Genomic DNA, 17,531 nt, shown 5'->3' with positions numbered 1-17,531 from the left:
CGGTAAAATCAACCACACAACAGTAAACGTAGAACTGCGAAGATACAAGGAGCGCGATGTCGTCGCTGCCAAGCAGAATTCACTGAATAAAGTGTCCTCGATTTTTTTTTCTTTCTTCGCTGAGTTCTTTTTTCGTACGCCTTTAGCTTTCTGGAGTTAAACCAAAGACATGCTACAAAGGGTGAACCACCATCCCCATCGTCCAAATTAGAGTTCTTTTATCGTACCAGTTGAGAAACTCTACTTCAAGAAATGACTAGCCCCAGTGGCCACTTTGCAGACGTAGACAAACAGCTGTGCCTCCTCGAAGTATGCAAAAAATAGCTGTCAGCGCATGAAGAAATGAAAAATGATTTGTTTCTTTCGCTTCCACATTGTGGAGTGTAAGAAATCTCCCATAAGGACATTTCACAATGAATACACACCGACAATTCAAGCGCTCATTGGGAGCAACCGCTCCAGTAGTCATTTCATTGAAGTTATGAAATGTGAGAATTTTCCGTCAGAAAATGACCGGATGGCTTTCAAGGCGAGAGGGAGGGAGGGCTCGAATGCAAACACTCAGCAAGCGTCTATAAAAACATTTATTATCCGAATCACCCCAGAGCTTCCGAGCACGCTAGATGTGGTCCTAGCACGAGCTATATACTCCATTGGGGCAGCTCTGTCACTAATGGAAAACAGTCACTTGCAGTAACCTTTGAAATTTCTCAAGTCGGAATGCGTGCCACTGTCAAGACCCTACTAAGTGGAAGACTTTTGGAAGCTGGAACCTCTATGTAATGGCACAAGTGGGAGAGAAAATTATCTGTGCAATAAGAATTTCCTTGCTTACCGACAACTGGACAAATGAGAGCGGAAAAGGCGTCATGAACTTTATGGTCGTAAATTGCGAACAAAAGCTTTACAATATGTCATGGAAACGGAAGACCTCAGACACACTGGACAGTATGCCAGGTGCTTAAGCGAACAGTTTCAAAATTCCTGAAAATTCCGAGTTGAAAATAGAAGAACATTTGCAGGGGCAAACTCTCATCCACGGGGCACACAACTTTCTGCAAAAATTTTCAAATATACTGATAAATAATTACGACAACATAATTAAATTTGTCGCAGTTTTGTGGTTCCTCCAAATGAGGAGTTGAAGCAGTGAAAAGACGATGCCATAGCTTTTTTTTTTTTTCTAATGAAATAATATAATTTTGTACAGCTGTGCACCACAGATGGAGGAAATCTGACACGCTTTTTTTCTTTCGTACGAAACTGAAACGGAACGGAAGACTCGCACAGGAAGTTCGTTATAGACATTGATGTCAGGTGTTGACGTGATGCAGAAAAGTATGGAAAGCAGAAAGTTTTTGCCTTGATGAGAGACAATGCCAGCAACATGGCGGCTGTATGCGCGCTTTTCAGGCAGCAATACCCCACCTTTACTATGGGATGCTGTGTTAAGTGCTTAACTTACTTTGTGTGACAAGCAAGTTGACGATTATTCACGAAATCTTTAAGAAAGCAAAATTTGTGGTAAAATAAGTAAAGAATTCAAACGTGCTATCTGCTCACTTCGCAAAGCATCAGGGTTGCTCCGAGGGAATTCAGATGACCTGCAAATTGCATGCTAAAGCACACTGATCAGGTATTGTTTGTGTCTCTCAAAAGTCTTCTAAAAATAATAATTTTTTGCAAAATAACAGCATTATCAGGTGCGATCGATGAATGAGGTCAGGACCACTGATTTGGATGCGCACCCCCTCCTGGAAAGGTTCGCAAAACATCTTCGACGCGTTGAGCCCGACTGTGCAAGTGGAAAACACTCTACCCAACTCGTCGCTAACAGCGACCTAAAAAAACCCGCAAACGAGACTATGGGTGATAGACACCATGCAATATTTATATTCCATTCAGTGCATGTGGCACGAGAAATTATTTGATCCGATGTACACAGGAAGCTCTTTAGGTCAGCAGCACGGGCAGAAAAAAGCCTGTGTTTATATAGCGGAAGCTGCGAAAGACCACGTTTCTAATGCCGGAAAAGTACTTTCCAATCTTGCCGAGTACAGGACCCACTCGGGCTCCTTTCTCAGAAAAGGAGTTGACAAGTTGGCGAATCATTTCTCCTCATCCACGTGGGCGCGGTGCCTCGGTGCTGATGAGGTTCTGACTCCAGTTACATATTCGTTATCGGACGTTCCACACTCCACTGCCGCATGTGAGAGAAACTAGTCAAAGTTCGGCAGTGTGCGCACCAAGAGCAAGATTAGGTTCAAGAGTCATAGAGTACACAAGCTGGAGTTTATTTTTTTGACAAAGATCGTAAAGCTCTAGATTGATTTTGAGCGCCGTAAATGACCGCAGAAACTACGAGTAAGTCCTTGGCTTGTTTCTGTGCCTCCTAGCTTTTTCTTGTGGTTGTTTTATTTATTTTTTTTTTTTTGCTCACACATTTTTTTTTTTTTTTTGCGCATCCCAATCTATATCTCATTTTTTATTCTGACCCCGCCCCAGGTACAGGTAATTCAGTGCCCAATAAAGTGCCTTGGTGGTTCAATAAATTATTATAATATAGAAATTTTGCCAGAATATTTCAAATGGTTTGTACGCGGCCGGCTCTTACTGCAGGTACAGGGTAATATGTACACTGTCATTTTATTATGTTCTGGTTATTTCAGTAAACCATTTATTGCTTCAAGCGGCGCCAGAAAACCCGTCGTCTCTGGTGCCCATGCAAATTTGACGCTGGGACCGTCATCTGTAATATTAATGCTGGTTGTTCGAAGTACTAGATGCGACGTCATAATAGCTTGGAACTGAAGCTGAAGAACGAACGCGGGGTATCGCGTCATTTCTGCCAGCCATGAGTGCAACAATGGCTGAAATTAAATGACAGTAAAATAGCAATTTGTGCCGGCGCAGGATTATGGCTGATTATCAGTGGAATGCATTCGTCTACAAAGGATATTTTGCGCCAATTTCAGCCAAGTAAACTGATTTACATAACAGGATGTGTAAAAATGCTTGTCTTTTATTGCACTTCCACTGCCTGCAGGAAAAAAAGTTTTCACTGCTTTGTATGTATAAAGTTTTACACGACTTGTTATAATAAATCGAAACTGAAACTGAGAAGCGAAAGCGAAGTGTGACGCTGTTTCAGGTAATTATGCGCGGAGCGGGAAATGTAAAAGTGAAATGAATGAAAAAAATAATCATCATTTTATGCTGAGGCAGAATTGTGGCTGATGGTCAGCGAAATAAATCCATTTACATAAAAATGTTTTTTTTTTTTTTGCCCTTGTTCTTGCCACACTTTAAACTCTCGCTGCTGACATTATATGCTGAGTAAACATCCTTTATTCTCTTTTGGTTTACTTTGACATCAGGTATTTCCCATTCAGGTGCCGATGAGAGGAAACTCATTGTTGATGGTGGAACCGGTGTTCTTGGCGTCCTGATGGTTCTATATTCACGTTACTCGAGGGCAGGTAAGGTTAGCTATTTATTCATGTCATAAATAAACAAGACGAAACAAGCAAAGAGAAAATTATTTACATGACTAAATTGTTACCGCCAACTAACCAAAAATGGGGGAAAGGCTTTATACTAATCAATGCCGAGGGAAGTAAAACCAACAACTTTTCGATTCCCTCGACAATCAGATATATGGGAGAAGAGATGTTCTCCCGAAACATATATACAAACAACACTGAAGTCTGAAGTTACTACATTCCTAAACGCCAAAGATTGTTCCAACTACCGCACGATCGCGCTTATTTCGCATGCTAGCAAGGTGATGTTGAAAATCCTCCAAGGTAGGCTGCAGCAGTATGTGGATCGGGAGCTTCCGGACGTGCAAGCTGGGTTTTGCAAGGGCAGAGGAACTAGAGACCAAGTTGCCAACCTTCGCTGGATCATGGAAAAAGCAAGAGAGTTATATAAACCCATCTACTTCTACTTTATTGATTATGCGAAAGCGTTTGACTGCGTAGATCACAGCAGATTGTGGCAAGCTCTCCAAGAGATGGGAGTTCAAATTCACCTGTCTCCTCAGGAACCTGTATGAAGGGCAACAGGCCACAGCCAGAACTGGGCATGGTCTTACTGATTGGTTTCCGATTGAGAAAGGAGTGAGGCAAGGCTGCATACTGTCGCCCTGCCTGTTTAACCTATATGCAGAGTGCATCATGAGGAAGGCCGGTCTGGACGAGTCTTCAGCTAGAGTGAAGATTGCTGGAAAACGTATCAACAACCTTAGATATGCGGATGATACCACTTTAATGGCAGAAAGTGAAGCGGAACTCAAGAGACTTCTGATGCGCGTACAAGAAGAGAGTGAGAAGTTTGGGCTTAAACTGAACATTAAAAAGACAAAGATCATGGCGTCTTGCCCTATCAAGTCCTGGAGCATCAAGGGACAAGAAGTGGAAGCTGTGACAGATTTTCTCTTCTTGGGCTCCAAGATTACCGCGGAAGGAGACTGCAGCCATCAAATTAGGAGACTCCTGCTTCTGGGAAAGAGAGCAATGGTTAGCCTTGACCGCCTAGTAAAGAGCAGAGACATTAGTCTGCCAACCAAGATCCGTATAACTCGTGCTATGGTCTTTCCAGTTGTGATGTATGGATGCGAGAGTTGGACTGTGAAAAAGGCTGACCGCCGAAGAATTGACGCGTTTGAATTGTGGTGCTGGCGAAGACTCTTGAGAGTTCCTTGGACTGCCAGAAGATCAAATCAGTCGATATTGTCGACCATAAACCCTGACTGCTCATTGGAGGGTCAACTTCTAAAGTTAAAGCTCAGCTACTTTGGTCATCTGATGAGAAGAGAGGAGTCGCTGGAGAAAGATTTGATGTTGGGAAAGGTTGAGGGTCGCCGGAGAAGGGGTAAGCAGCGAACGCGATGGTTAGATGGCATCCTCGAGGCACTGCAGATGAAGTTATGTGATATTAGGAAGATAGTGAGAGACCGGAGAGCGCGGCGTGACATGGTCCATATAGGGTCACGAAGAGTCGGACACGACTGAACGACTGAAGTGAACTGAAACCCTGCCTTTACCTCCGTTTTCTCTTCCGCACACGTAGAGGATAACGAGGGGGATTACAAAGGGGAGCGATAGCAAGGAAGGACAGGAGGAGCTTTGCACATCATTTACAAAATACAAAAAAAAAAAAAAAAGAAGAGAACGAGTTCGCGTCGCTCGGACGCAAATGTCCGAGCACTGTCCACAACTGACTGCGCGCGAGCGGTCAATGCAATTGTAGCAGCTATTTCAGATAATGCATTCTGTGCAAGGGACCGAATGGCGCATCGGAAAGTTCAGCGAACTTCACAACCGCCCACGGGAAAAATTATCGTTACGAATACGAAGGTACATCACAACCATGAATAAAATGCTCACCTAGACGTTGATCGAAAAGTTGATCGAAAAGTAACCCTTGCGGGTGCGGATAACTTCACCGTTGGAGCCTCCATGTTTCTTTTTTTTTTTCTTTTTTTTTTATGCGCACGTTAGTGCAGTCAATAGATTCTGTCACGTCCTGAAAGTTTGCCAGCTTATAAAAATTGCTGATCGAGGCATCAAACTCCGAAGCCGCCAGAGAGAGTACGCTGAGCTCCGTGATCCCTTTCACAACGCGGCACACTTTTGGCTTTGATACATTCACAAGGTCACAGTAGACATTATGTTGTTCGTTCCTTCGGAAGGTTCTTTAAACCCTTCCTGTCATATAGTTCGGCGTGGAAAAGACCAGGAGGCGTACTTGAAGGTGAAGACGGTAGAGCATATATTTACAGCATGGTAGTAGAAATGAATTAATAAACAGAACTTTGTGATACGTTACTGGTCTACCTAATTGGTTAGAGCCTAAGTAGAACAGCCGCGTTACATGCCTACGCATGGAGAACCAGCTCAGACGGGTGTAGCACGCTTCCCCGTGTGGCGGTTTAAAATCCCGCGAATTAAGTACCACGCGTGTGTTTCCCTGTGTGTCGGCTCCTCCTGCTCACAATCCTCTCTCAACCACCCTTCTTGTCGGCGGTTGAAAATGCGGGGGAGCAGGGGTCAGAGCCATACCGCCCCGCACCGAAGTTAATGGTTAATGGTTTTTAGCGGGCGTCTTGGCGACGAGCTTGTGTACGTTTTCTTCTACTTTCTTTTTTTTCTACTGGAGGTGAAGGGCGCTTGAGGGTGAGAGGAATATAGAGCTGGACCAGGCGACTGGGTTCTACGAAAAGGAAGAAAATGGCCTTTTCTTCCCCATTCTTTCTTCGAACATTGTACAAATAATTTCTATGCTTAAGAAGCAGCAAAGTCTTTGATTTGGCAACATTTTTTTGCTACGTTGAAAACAGCAGCTGGTGGCTGTTTGGCAAGCTAGGGCGCAAGCTAAGCTGCACGTGCAGGCGTGGGCAACGACATTCAAATACTGTTGTCTCATTTATTAGTGCTCATTTTCTCCTATCACGCATAAAATATCTGAAAAGGAGCAGAGAGTCGATTTTAGCTGAGAAAAAACATTTGATGCAGTTGTCCTTAATGCCCGTTTAAGAACAGATCATTCAGGCGCGAATGCCCGTGCTGCCGAAAAAAGTGCAGGACGGTACTTACATCACCGACCGAGCGTTTCTCTCATATATTTCAGGGGCCGGCAGATGTGGCTCTAGCCTTGTTCTTTCTTTTAGTGAATTCTTGAACATGTTTTCCGTGATCTCGGCGGAATTGTGCGGGCGGGAGTGCTCTCAAATGTCAGAATAAAGGCACTGCTTAAGAGAAAAGGTCTAAGGGGTATTATCGAGTGAGAACGCCCTCTTTTATCTGCTGAGCAGATAACATGTTTGAAACAAAAGGAAAAAAGCGGCTCACCTTGCGTTTCGATTAGCACGTTTTCTCCGTGCATAAGCACCGTTGCCTTGCAGCTGGTGGTCCAGTATTTAGCACATCTGTATGCTGCGGTGTCATCATGGTTTTTGCGCTCGAAGCAATACTTGTAGCCGTCTACAATTACCGCGTCCTTTCCTTTCTGCGTCTTTACGAACTTCACGTCCATGACGAGAGTACAGGTACAGGAAGTAAGACACAGCCCATGCGCTGACTAGCAACTGAATTTTATTATCCATGCAGCCTCTTAAATAGGGAAAGGCTTCCTCAAAGCACTGCATCAATGCTATATCGTCTGCAATTCACATGGGGTGAAGATAGAATGGTTGTCAAGATGAAATTAGAAACGAAAGGTCGTTTTCTGACGAAGTTTCTCTTTTATGTGAAGAAAATGAGCGGCCGTCAGCGATTTGCACTGACAGAAGGCGATCCAACGAATAGCCACGTACCGCTGTGCGGCGAAACGAAACGTCGGTGATGAAGAAAAGGGAGGTGCAGGCGATATACTAGATGCTGTTTTGTTCAACTGCTTCGGCATCGGCGGAGCGAAAGCCGGTCTCGGGAAGCGCTGAAACGCTATGCTTCGCGCCCAACACCGTCGGCGGCGATGAAGCCGGCAACGACAAGGAGAACCCTTCCTGGAAGTTGATAATTTGGTAGACCACTGCGGCTTGCCAGGAAATGTCTTTACGGATCCTAGTAGGTCAGCGGCCTTACTTAGTAAGAATAGAGGTGCCGAAAAATTGCTTCTGTGTGAGGCAGCGTGCGCCTTCTCTCTCTCTATCATCTTATTCTTCTTTTTCCCTTCAATGAGTGGGGAAAGACACCCCTGACGCCCCCTTTGTCGGGAGACGCTGCACGGTGCGGCAGAGGGTAGCAGAGGGGAGGTGGGTGAAGAGATTCGGTCCCCTCGTTTTTGCTGTCTTTTCTTCTTTTTTTTTCTTGGCATATCCGAGCGCGGCTTCCACCGTTCTGTCAGCCCCACCGCCGCGGCCCCTTGGTGGGAGGAGGGGGTGACGCGCGCCCGTCTGGTAGGTCAAAGCACTCAAACACGGCGGCTTCGGTTTTTTTGTCCTTTCTGTGTACGCTCAAGACAGTGCAGGTAGAGGAGGTAAGACCGAATGCATGCACTGACCAGCAACTAAATGTTAATTGTGTACGCAGTCACGTTAGATACGGTCGGTGCTACTGCAAGCAAAATGCATCCCTCTACGAGGAAGAACTGACAGGCTTCTTCAAAGCACTGCATCAATGCCACATCGTTCATAATCCACATGCACAAGGGGGGGAAGGGGGGGGGGGAGGCATGGTGGGGTCCCACGGTGGCCATCTTGGAATTAGTTCAAATTCTGCCACCAGGCTACGCCACTGATTCAGGACTGAGAAAGTGCCTATTGGCCTTGCCCCCAGTTGGCCGAGGGGCCCAACCATTGCTTTGTAGAGAAGCTTTCTTTTCTTGGAGGGTGGGTTTTCAAAGCCCCATTCTTCTCCCAGCCGTGCGCAGGGGGAAGCGTTCACCTGTTCTTAGCTTGTCTACTGCGGATAGCAGGACTGCGGGGTGCTAGCTTGCCTTACCACGGCTGAACTTGAGCGGCGACGCGGACCGCCGCCGCTCGATTCGGCCATGACCGAATGTGCGTAACGTAAATGAAAAGTACCACCTCGTTTTGTTGTTCACTGTTCTGGATAGAGTGGAAGCTTGAGCGAGTTGATGATACATAGTCGATATATGTTCAGGATAGCTCAAGTGTATACCAAAAATGGAAAGGTGCGATATGATGGAAGATATTTATGTGGCCTTTGTATACTATACTTTGACTCACAAAAGATTTGCACCACTGCTAAAGGCAGGGGCTCCCTGGCCCATTCAAATGCGCACTGTAATAGGTAATTGTGCTCCGACGCACCCCTCGAATCGGCAAGGGCGACAGTGGGAGCACAATTGCCTATTATAGGTGGTGTGGATAGTGGTTATTCAAACAAAAGGAAGGAAAAGAGTGCTGCCGGCCCCTTCAACTGCTATCTAAAATCTGAAGCGCCCAAGCTGCAGCCGGCGGGAAAGCAAAATGATGGGGAGAGGAAAGCGAGGGGAAGTGCAGAGGGGAGCTATAACAAGAAATTACAGGGGGAGCTTTGTACATTAGTTACAAAGTGCAAAAACAAAAAGGGAAACGCGTTTGCCTCGCTCGCGCGCAAGTGTCCAAGTGCTCTTGGTCCATAGCGCCCAGGCCTTTCACAGTACTAAAAACATTTTGTGAGACGAAGTATACATCTTTGGTGGTTTCGTCATGAACTCTGGATGAAATCGACACCTGTATTGTCTTTCCTTTGATACCCATCTTTTGAGCTGTTATCGCTTTTGAAGTTATGGCATTTATAGTAGGATATTCTTGCGAGCTCTCTGGTGCAGAGCTACTTTTATCAAACGTTATTGCACATAATAAAATTGCAATAAAGTCGGTTTCAATCAACAGTAATCATTTTCTTTTTTCTTTTTTTTTTTAGTTCGGGCTTTTCTAACCATAGAAACTGACGTTGGTAACCTAATGAGCTGAGAAAAGGGCGATGGCCAATTTCATTTTACCTTAGAGAGGACAGTCGGCATTGCGAAATAGGTGTGAAATACCTACCAAAAGGGTAAGCACCACGCAGCTGCCGCAATGCATTCAGGCTAAATTTTGGGGGAAATGAATTGGAGAGGGTAGGGTAGCAGACAGTTATGAGGCAACGTCGCCAGTAGAAGCGGGTTAGTTTCGCAAGCGCGTTAGACCGCTCCTTCTCGACCCTTCCCCTTTGAATCTCCTCTGTACTCTTCATTGGTTAGATGTACGTCTTTGCTGCATTGCGAATCCAGTGTACTTTCTATATATTTAGTTACTTATTTATTTATTCACTACCAGCATCACCTGCTTTCATAACAAGAATAGAACGGCAATCACTCGTGCTAACCACGGTAAAATGCATAACTGGCTGCCACTGAGGCATTCTTTGGAGTGAAAGGATTCGTTTCTGTGGTTGTATGTGCAACAAAAGAATAATGCAAGACGCCCTTCGGTTACTTACTGCCCCTAGAATTTGTCCGGACATGTACTTCCTCGCGCTGCCCTGATGTGGCCATTTGGCGTGCTGAACAGCTTTCTTTTTTTTTTTTTTTTTAGAGCCCAGCTTTTTGGCGCCCGTTCCTGCGTTTCGCGTCGCCGTCTGCGTTGTCCCTCGTAACCAGCTCCGCAGCCAGGGCAGCGCACGCTCCTGCCACCATTCGCCGCTGCGTGTCCCCCCCCTACCTTTTTCCTTTGTGGCGGCGACGGTGTTTTCCGGTGTAAGTGGATCGCGGTGCATACATCCTAAGCCGAAACGCAGAGCCACGTTGACTTGACTCGCTAGCGGCGTCAGCGGCATCAGTCAGTCGCTGCTATCTCTTCGCTGCGCAACGCTCCTACAGGTCCATACGCTGCATTACGCGAACTCCTGATCCACAAAGCTTCCTTCATGACAGTCAAGAACTGTTAGTGGAGTGTTTCTTGAAGAAATACGTGTGAAAAATAAAATAAAAAAGTTGTCTTTGCCTCAATCTATCGAAAAGCTGGAACAGCCAATGAGATATGCTCAAATTTCGCATTAGGAAGTAACGTAATCGTCGGTAATTTTTCTGTTGTAATAAAAGTAGAAAAAAAAAAAACGCGCGCGCTGATATATGTGGGTGTGCGTACTTTCCTTTTCATAACGCGCTGACCGCTTTCTTTTTTCCCTGGTGGGGGTGGGGGGGGGGGGGGGGTGGAGGCATTTCCATTGAAACACACGAGGCTATATAGTGTTGACGGTAAGCTAACCGCCCCTCCCCCTCCCCCATTTTTGTTTTTATTTAGAATAGCAGCTTGGGCGTGTTGCTTATGCATCTTGAGGTGACAGCGCGGAACGTGGACGGGAGCACAAGGTCTGAAGACGACACAACGAATAGATTGATGTTTTAGATTGAGCTCCTTGTGCTATATACAGCAACATGAGCAGGTGGGCTGAAGGCGAATGCACCAGCGCTGGTAGTAAGCGTACATTGGTAATGGTACTCCAGCTACAATAACTACCGCGAGCTCTAGTTTCAAGTCAGTCTGCGCTCTTGTTGCGACATTTTTAGCTATAAGGTGCGTTGAGAAAGCGGACTGCCATACTAGCAGCACTCGAGAGCGTGAGTGCAACATATTTCTGAAATATATTCAAAATATATGTAATGCCTCCCTGAGGGGTAATGTAAATAAAATAAATAAATAAACATATTCTGAGCAATAAGACGACCAGAAAAGTGCGACATCACGAGCAGTTATCTAAATATGCGCCGCTTTGCAACTAGCACATGTGTTTCTTGACAATGATTTGATAATTTGAAATTTGCCAGCCCCGGAATTCTTTTGACATGTCTGGGGATCGTACAATAAGATGCCCTTTTTGGTTCGTCTGCGGTTCCAATGAAGAAGGGGGGGGGGGGGGGGGGGGGGGGATCGCCCCATTTAGACAAGTACTGGCGAACCTACACCGTTTGCAAACATTGTCCCCACGAATGTGTGAAGGGTTTGTTTCATCATTGATGGAAAAAAGAAAAACAGCCCGAGGAAACAGTACGGAAAATCGAAGAACTGACAAACATGGCTGTCAATCCTCACATTCCTTCTGTAGGTAAACCCTCGTAACTTCCATAAATAAAGCGGGTACTCCAAAGCACTTTCCATGCGCCGCGACGTCAACGCCGCCGTCACGGCAGGCGTCGCAAAAGGGGAATGTACCTGCATGTTCGTGGTGCTGGCTCGCTCACCCTCTCGCGCGGACTGAGAAAATTTGAAAACCGTGAAGAAAACTATTCTGTGAAGAAAAGAAGCAGGGGGAGCTAAGTGGACTTCAGGACGAGAAGAACGGAGTAGGGGACAGCCGCGCGGTCCCAACCCCTCGCTAGTTTTCGACGCGTGTAGCACGCGCCAGATATCTGGCAGGGACAGATCACAGCATCAGAGCTCGCGATGCACGCATGCGCAGACCGGCTTTGGCTGACGCGTGCGACGACGTTAGCGCGGCAGTGCATGACGCATGTGTGTTTGGAGTCGGGGCTTATGTATCCCAGTAGTTCCCTTCACCCCACGCCACTTCTACCCCCAACATGACGCAATTTTGGATGTACTTTGGGGAAGTGGTATGCCTTTATACTTTCTTCAATAGCCACACTGAGAGAAAAAACTTGACGAATGCTAAGCAGCACAGGCATCGGAATGTATTCATTTTCATGTTATACAAAACATTTTCCCAGTGCATGCCCAGATTATTTTGGTCAAATTTGGTCAATCTAGTCTGAATTTACTAGCTTTTGTAGGCTTACAAAAAGCGGCTATGAGCTTTAGGCACACTGTCTCTCTGCAATGCTGTTTCTTGGGCTAGTTGGTGGAGTTTGCTCATTTTGACAAAGCGCAAAAAAGAGGCAGGGATGGTCGAGAGACATGGGACAAAGCGCTTTGCCTGTCCCTCGTGCCTGTATATTTTTAGCCCTTGCCCAAAATGACCAGTCCCCGTCCTTCTCTCTTCCTCTATCATGAGATAAATCATGGTGGCAATTCGTTGACCTCACACCAATGTTTTGTTGTTTCACTATGCCATGCAGCGTTTCAGCAGGATTAGAGTTGAACAATGGCAGAGCTGGTTCAGGGCCCCTTGTTGCACCTAACCCTTATCCTCCTTTTTTTGTCCACACAAGAACTCCTTAGAATGACTTTCCAATCAGTCGGCTGAAGTATGCTCGCGAACGCTCAAGATGCAAGTTGATAGACCCTTGAAGCAATTTCTCTAAACCAAGAAAATGGCAGATGCTGCGAATATTTATGCAGTTTCTTCTGCGGCGATGCTGTTTCAAGTCATTTTGTTTTTTGGACATTATGTTTCCATTCCCTCCCATTTATTTCCGATTTTATCCTTGCAAAGGAGTGGAAATTTGTTTTCCTATCACTAAAAAAAAAAAAGAAAGTTGTCTGCGAGGCGTGGTCGCCATTTGTTATCTGTGCACAGCAAAAATGGGTGATGTTCGCTACACGTGGGAACGAAGCTATAGCGATAACTGGGCGCGGTCAACTGTGGGTTTCACCGCAAGGTCTCGACATACAGCTGTCTACATCGAATTGACGTGGTATTGTTATCAAAAATCATTTCGAAACGGGTTGAACAGGTTCAGCCCAGTTCGTGAATGCACCTTCGTGCAAGACTCAGGCTCCTATCTCCTGAGGGAAGCCTTCTGCGTGTTTGCTTGGAATTGCTTTCGCACTGCTAGCTGTGCTACTATGCTTATATTTCTGAATCTTTTTGAGTAAGACCACGTGGCTCCTTGATGCTAAGCAGTAAGGATTACAACTAGCGTTAGTCTTTCGTTTTATTTTCTTTTACTGCTTTGCATGTTTGTTATCGGAAATGCTTTCAGTAAAAAAAGAAAAATGCCGCTGGTGACCTCGACGTCAAAACTGCGCGCCGAATCAGACTGTCATGTGATTTCCGCTCCACACATCGTCGCATATTTCATTTCGGTGGTGTCAATCGATATTCAGCCATTCGGAGGCAAAAATTCTGAGCCTCCTCTACTTACTTTACTAAAACTAACTGACGTGTTCGAAGGTGTGAAGAAAACGATGTCCTATGTCAAAACCAAACGCGACGTTTATTTACTTTTTTTTTTCCGGTACAAAACCGGAATGAGGTGCAAGAAACACCCAAAAAGCTTGGAATTTCACTGCGATGACTAATCGGGGATGACCATGTGCGCTTGTAAAGGGAGGCTGTCATTGTGCTAATAAATACGTTCGATTTTTTTCATTGCGGCAGTCTAAAAACAGTGGCGATGTGCGTGTGCCGCGATGGATATCAGTACTCTGTTCTGCACGACTGCCCGATACAGACACGCGCTTCATTCCGTCAACCCACCACATGCACTAAATGTCCGCGAAAGCGTTTACGGTGCATTGCATAATAATAATAATAATAATAATAATAATAATAATAATAATAATAATAATAATAATAATAATAATAATAATAATAATAATAATAATAATAATAATAATAATAATAATAATAATAATATTAAAACAGACCCCTGGCCTTGAAACATGAATCCACGGCTTCGAGGCTTACTATTTTGAGCATAGCGTAGACGCACAGAGAAGTAGAGAGTGCCGGCTGTGCACGCGCATTAGCCCTACTTGGCCCCACTAATGCCACTGCGTGTGCGCCGAAGGAATCCGGTAATTCGGTTTACATGTAGGCAAGCACTTTTCTCTTGTCACAGTGAAATGCGCCCAGCTGCCCTCTCGGCGTCACTTTGTTTATGTTACGCTGTCTGCAGTCGAAACTTCTCTCTTTCCACGCAGCGTAGTGTGGTGAACTGTCCCACCTTTGCGAAGATGTCCATACACGCTTCGTAAGTGACCAAATACAATTAGACAGACGTACAACGGCTGTTACGTTTCATTACGGTGATTATCGGTGATGACGTCTGGTTTTTGATTATCTATGAGCACATATTTGTAATGTTTATAAGCATGAAAAGCACTGAACCAAAACAGTGTACATCCTCATTTCAGCTAACGCTCGACATTCGGTTCAGCAGCGTCGAATTCCTTCGTTTCTTTTTTTTTTTCATCTGTACTCCGTATGCGACGTCGTCCTTTTGCAGTTGTATTTCTTGTAGCGGCTGCGAAGCTACATTCAAAACGGTGCTTTCCGAGAGGACAGCTGCACCTAAGCACACGTGTGCCACTGAAAGCTCTAGGGAACAGAGCACGCACCAACGGAGATGTGAAGGAGACAACCAGTCGATACCGCCGGCCGAAACTATTTATTTTGGTCTACTGTCCTATTCCTTTTTCGACCAATATTTGAGAGTCGCATGACGCACATAGCATCTAAACGGTGGATCATACGCGTGGTATGCCAGCTGGCGTATCGTGATGTCATGTGCGAGCATTTTGCCAGCACACCATGCAGCATAACGTGGCGATATCCGTAGCACTCGCTGTCAAACACATAATGTCTACATTTTGCGAGAAATACCACTGGACCAACTGCGCGCACGGATGAAGAACCTCGTCCAAGCAACCTGCAATCTGTCAAGGCATGTCTTAATTTTGATAAATTTGCACTTTTGTCGCCAGCCGAAAAGCAAGCCCGATACATGTAAACTTACCGGAAGATTCTGCGCATTCTGTTTGGATTTTGCTAGCCGTGTCACTTGCTATCCGAGCCTGAAGCGCCTGGCGAAATACGAATGCGTGAGGGAAAAGTACAGGGCCAGAAGCATATTCAGAAAAGCACAAAATAGTGCAAAGCCCCTCAGCGATTGGGCGTGAAGGTTAGCGGCTTAGCACTGCAGCGAGCGTCCACTGTTCGCACACAATGCAGGGGTGCAAAGGGTGATGCGGTGACCATGTGCAGGCTCTTCGTGCGAGCGAATAGCCCCCGCAAAAACCACAGTGTATGCGCGCAAAACATGTGCACGCACGTAGTGTGCGTGTCATGTCTTGTCACCTAAAAAAAGCTTTCACTCCGTGGTCCTTCCCTAATGAACTGTTTGTGTTTCCACTTTGAGTAGATGCGTCTCCTTGTGCTAGGAACCAGCGGTGTCTCGCACCACGTTCTCAATCGAGTGGTGCCTCCAGGTATCCATTCATTCCTTTCACTCCACTGACACTCCCTGCTTTCCTCTATATCATGAATTGTAGCCTCTGCATCAGGTGAGAGAGTTGTCGAAATTCTTCCTCTATGGGATGTTTGAAACCGGATCTGCTGCAGAAAGAAGTTGTTTCGACAGGCAATGAATTTTTGAAAAGTGTGACACTCGCCTCACAAACAGCAATGCAAATAGCAACAAGCAAGACACTTCACAGCACAAAAGTAGTATAGGTGGGTTGCTGAAACCTAGAAGTCAGCAGAGCAAAACCCCTTCACCATGGCAGCCAAACCTGTTTTGAGGACAGAAGTTGGGTGCAGCGCAGAATACTTCTATGTCCAGCCTGATGTCATGCGCGAACGTGTTGAGCAGAATTCCTTCACTATTGAGAGCCTGGAGGAGGTAGGGGCAGGGGAGGTGTTATGAATGGCACTCACAAACGGAGGGGTTCTTAATCCCATAATTGCGACAAGAAGAAGAGGGGTGCAGGAAATGTACGTGGCCATTATTACCACAATAGACGTCTCCTGCACTGCACCTGTTTTGTGCCCCCAAAACAGGTTTGGCCGCCATGGTGAAGGGGTTTTTGCACTGCAGAGAAGCTGACTTCTAGGTTTCTTGACTAGCTTCAGTACTTTGAAGGAGTGTAGTCACGCGCGCCTCTCCTGGCAATTGAATGAACTCACACTTTTGCTGCTTTTACCTAGATGGCGCTAGCAGTGAAAAACCTTTAATGACCGAATACAGGTGCAAATACTAATTATCACCATGGTTTGTGCTTCTTATTTTAACTTTATTTTACAGTAATACAATATTAAAAAAAAGCCAACTCAAACAAGGCTCACGTTGTTGAGTATGACGGCCTTCTCCATTGAATGTCGTGTACGAAAAATTGATTATATTTGAAGGCTCAGTATAATCGTGCTAATTGTATAAAGCGCAATTTGCGATCAGGGTTCACAAATAACGACTATTCTAGTTTCGCCATGCCTGATTCCTAGGCTGTAGAATGAGCGGTTTTTCTGGTCAAGCTATGCGATGTGAGGCAGTATTACGGAAATCTTCAAATTGGAAAGATAATTAAAAACGAACTAGCGAATAAATTTCGATGAAACTTCGTACACTCAACTATTATAATGTGCGCCCGAAGTGGTGAAAATTTTACTGCTGTGCACGTTGATAAAGCGCAGATATTCGTGCCCAAAATAGCCAAACTTTACCATGTTTAAAAGGCTGCCGATCAAAGACTGATTAAATTAAAACTAATTACGCTTCAGGTTTCATAATATAAGTACCCATTCTATGTGTAGGCCAAAGGAAACTGTTCGAAGTGCAGCAGTTTCTTCAGCGAACTAATCCGAAGTAGGGTATATCAACGACGCTAGCGAATTTGTCATCTGCAAAACCACCTCTCATGCAGTTGATAACGTTGACACAATAAAGCAGCGCACACCATTTGACAGAGAGTATATTAAGCTTTCGAATGATGCCTACATTGTGATGTTCGAAAAAGAACAACGCGCAGAATGCTCACGCAAACATTGCCTAAAATGGCACATTCGCGCTGCCGGAGTGGGACCCCCGCCTTAAAGGCCAAGTTTCTCTTGTATGTGAGGAAAATAAGCGGTCGACAGCGTGTGTACCGACAGCAAGGCCGTCCAAAGAGTAGACGTATATTTGTGCGGCAAACCTAAAAGTCAGTGGTGAAGAAAAGGAACAGGCGGCATGCGAAGAGAACAGAGCTCTTTCGTGCCACTGCTTCAACACCAGCAGAGCCAACGGTGGTCTCGGGGAATCCCTGGATCACAATGCTTCGCTCCCAGTGGCGGCAGCAGCGACAAGTACAACCCTTCCAATAATTTTGTAGACGGCTTCGGATTCCATGAAACGTGTTTAGAGCTCCTCATAGGTCAGTGGCCTAGCAAGCCTGGGTGCCAAATAATTCCTTCTACGCGTACACACGAGGCACGAAGGAG

Source organism: Amblyomma maculatum, chromosome 6 (assembly GCF_055883805.1).
Source record: "Amblyomma maculatum isolate TAMU_Amacu chromosome 6, ASM5588380v1, whole genome shotgun sequence".
Lineage (NCBI taxonomy): Eukaryota > Metazoa > Arthropoda > Arachnida > Ixodida > Ixodidae > Amblyomma > Amblyomma maculatum.
This window is presented reverse-complemented; position numbering follows the sequence as displayed.